The sequence below is a fragment of the Brassica oleracea genome, chromosome C5 (genome assembly GCF_000695525.1).
Source record: "Brassica oleracea var. oleracea cultivar TO1000 chromosome C5, BOL, whole genome shotgun sequence".
In the NCBI taxonomy this organism is placed as follows: Eukaryota; Viridiplantae; Streptophyta; class Magnoliopsida; order Brassicales; family Brassicaceae; genus Brassica; species Brassica oleracea.
Window position 1 is genome coordinate 19,781,341 of NC_027752.1, and position 548 is coordinate 19,781,888.

Below are 548 nucleotides of genomic sequence, written 5' to 3' on the forward strand. Positions count from 1 at the left end.
GATGCAAAAATTGTTATCAAATCTTTATTATTTATAATCATTAATATCATATATATGTAAATCATATTAGGTAATTTCGTAGTTTTTATTTTGGGAAATAATACACACTTCTTATATTTTAGGTTAATATAATCTTCTCTAGTGTACATTAAACACATTATGACATAAAAACCTTATTTTTTTTTCGAACACATTTTTGAAAAAGTGAACAGTATTGTTTTCACAATTAAATTATTTTGACTTTTATCTTACATATGGTTTTGAAATTTTTCAAATCAACCATCAAATTGATACATGTCTTTCTTTTTTAACACAAAATTAATACATGTCATTTTAATGTTTTTAGTCGTATACTTAAGGAAAACTTACATTTTTATAATTTAAAGTCGTTTTAAAAATTCAAAATATAACATATAATAAAAAAATCAAACATATAAGAAAAATATAACATATAAGGTGTCCTCATTTTTGTATTTTAAAGTCGTTTAAAAAAAATATATATAACATATAAGGTTTCCTCATTTTTGTAATTTAAAGTCATTTTAAAA